This window comes from Triticum urartu, chromosome 3, assembly GCF_003073215.2.
Source record: "Triticum urartu cultivar G1812 chromosome 3, Tu2.1, whole genome shotgun sequence".
NCBI lineage: Eukaryota > Viridiplantae > Streptophyta > Magnoliopsida > Poales > Poaceae > Triticum > Triticum urartu.
In genome coordinates this window covers 704,148,475-704,151,813 of record NC_053024.1, presented here as the reverse complement: position 1 = coordinate 704,151,813, position 3,339 = coordinate 704,148,475, and positions in this window count along the sequence as shown.

Here is a 3,339-nt window from a genome sequence, read left to right as displayed (position 1 = left end):
TAACCAGAAAAATCAAATTCTCTTGTGTGGAAGGAACATAAAGCATGCTGTTTTATCAATCCACACTTAAATGTAAAGAAAACTTACTGGCTCGGATGAGGTCGTCGGCAGCAGAGGAGGATGCCGCTCACATTTTTCCGAGGGGCAGTAGAGGAATGCCGGCGGGATGCTGACGCTCTCCCGCCTTGTTGGGGCAGCAGAGGAGGACCGGCGGGGGACTGCTCACGCTCGCGGCGGCAGAGAAGAGTACTGGAGGGCGGTGGCGGACCGGCGGGCGGCGACGGACCGGCGGGCGGGGGCAGAGGACCGGGCGGGCGGCGGGTGTTGGCACAGCCCGAGGAAGAAGAAGACTCTCTCACACACAAAGGTAGAAGAACACACATAGAGGCTTGGCACCGCACACAACTTGTGCCCTTTTCTCTTGTATAGTAATCGAGCACGTGCAAATGCATGTTGTCATCGTGGCAAAAATCATGCCCTCATAGGGTATATATACAACACCCAATGTTTACTTCCACAAAATATGTATAATATGAAATTTCTATCATGATAAAATATCACAAGAATTTTGGGCTCATTGTCAGCATTGTCAAGAGAAATTATGTGATATCTGTAACTTCTCATACCTATATATTATACATGAGAAAATATTTCTTACATTGATTTTAAACCATGTATTGCCATAATATTGAAGCATATGAACACCAGTTAAAGTAATAACTTTGGCAACTCTCACCCTATAATCTCAGTGATCATGCCATGGTCTATTGACACATTTCCGCATAAATGACAGGCAACACATAATTGTTGTGTGAAGTGAGGTCTGATTATGCTCAAAGTGCGCACCTTTATGACCATGAATATAATAATCTATTGTCTCAGTGGTACACTATTCATGTGCAATGGCTGCGATAAAATAAGTCTAATATAAAATCATGGGGAAACACTATAATCACTAAATATAAAAGGGAGAAAGATAATACACTTGTGGAGAACATGGCATTTCAAATTTGAGAAAGCAGTATAATCTTTGTTAACAAGGTCACCCTCACCAGATCAAGAAGAAGATGCACCCGGTTGATAAAGATATGCGATACACCGATTTCTGTACGAAAAAGACAAATGCAAATTACAGACAATCGGCAACAAATCATACATGCACCTTCTTTAGAGTACATATATGTCTAATTATCTGTAAGTTCACATCTATAATTTTTATACATGATTGCAGTCCCTATATTTTCCAGCTCAGTTTTTCTCATATGAGCCATTTCCTCATATTGCCAATAAAATAGCAGCTCCTGCTACTTTCATGGAAAAAAAGGACTTGCACATACATGCAAATCAGAATGGATAGAGCATGGTTAAATATGGTACCAGTGACATTTAAGTGGTTACGTACGGCTGCTTAATTCCTACCAAGAGAACTGATACACACAGATCAGAGCATGGTTAATTTCTAACATCAGTCATAGCACATCATAGGCCAACTTGAAGGCAAGAATTTGGATCGGATGAAATACAAGTATGGAGAAACAACTAAAACAGTCAAACTATCCACCCTTCACGTACATACATATATTCTTCAACCACATAATCTGCTATCACTGTAATGTCAAAAAAGGAATATTCTGATCAATGTATTTTTTTCAATTATAGATGGGGAACCAGGAAAGCTACATCATGTACCTCAAAAGTCAGTTCACAAAATGTATCATGTATGTTCAATTAAGAGTAACCTTTCATTCTGAATAAAATCCCCATGGTGTGCCAGTTCAACCAAAGAAGGATTGTGCAAAGTAGAGTGAGAAGAGTACCCAAGTTTCTTCCTGATTAGATAATTGACATAAATTTTCATGATTAAATTGATGAACAATTCAGATCAAGCAAATAACAGCAAATGTTCTTCCTGATTACATAAATCAACGATTCAGAAGAGAGTGAATGTAAATTGGTAGGATACTGGGGAAGAGAGTAATTTCGGTATCTTGGTCATCCAGGTTTGATTGTGTCATTGTTTTATGAAGAGAAAATTTGTTTTATCTAAGCGGACTACATTGCTGATATATATGCTGAACATCAGCCGGCACAATAGTAACGCAATCACTCTGTCACAATGCTCTAAATGAAAACAATATATAGAAGGGCATAGAGAGAGTGGTGAAGATCATTTAAAGCATCAGCAATTAGTTTATTATAAAGATAAAATAAAGAATTGAGGATTGACCTCTATATGCCTGGGGGAAATGTACAGTATGTGTATGTCTCACAGAATTTAAGATGCATAGAATAAAGAAAAGAATGTATGATGGAATATGTATTTTGTTAGTAGGAGATATTGAGAAGATCAATTCTTAAATGTTGCAAACAAAGTAAGCACAAACTCTTGTTAAAAGAAACTTACTTGAAGTAGAAGAGGACCGGGGGCGGCGGGGCAGAGGCCAAGCTGAGCGACTCGGGTGGCGAAGGGCGACAGGCGGCTCCCGTGGCGAAGGGGCGGCGGCTCCGGCAGAGGAAGGGGCGACGACTCCCGCGGCGAAGGGGCGGCAGCTCCAGCGGCGGAAGGGGCGGCGGCTCCGGCGGGCGGCTCCCGCGGCGAGGGGGCGGCGGCTCCCGTGGACGAAGGGGGCGGCGGCTCCGGCGGCGCGGCTCCCGTGTCGGCTAATGGCTGCGGGAGGAGGAGGAGGGGGCGAGAGGTCGTGCAGGGCTGCGGGCGTGCTTGGCAGCGGTTTTTTTTAGCGCGAGGGGCGGGGGAGGGTTAGCGATCGATGGACGTGGCTTAATGCGTGGTTTGCAGTGTTAAATATAGAAGGAATAAGGGCCATTAGATATTGATGATGGATGGATCTGATTGTTTGTATCTGCCCCTCTCTTCCTTTTATAGTGGTAGTAGATAACTATTTTCCATATTTTTTAACTGCATATTTCAATGTTCATAGAAAAATTAGTTTGATGTCACGCCACGAAACGACTCCTATCCCCAACCTTGAACATCTCATGTTCTATGGAGCTTCCCTCAATTCACTGAGCGTAGACAAATGACATCCAGTTGGATAACACAAGTGCCCCCTCTAATATTCCACCAGATGGCCTAGCCGGAAAGGTCGTTCAAGGTTCTAGTGTTCCAGTCATTGAATTTAAGCTCAACGAATCTGACATGTTCCTGTACTATATTGGTTGCGATATATATATATTCATCTATGTGATTGTAGATATGGTACCTATTTTTTCATAGTTTTAAGATAGCCCATCAATCATCCCGAACGGTATACAAAACATATTTACATGTATGGAAAATGTGGTCACGTATCCATAAATATTTGAAAGGAAAAGTTTTCA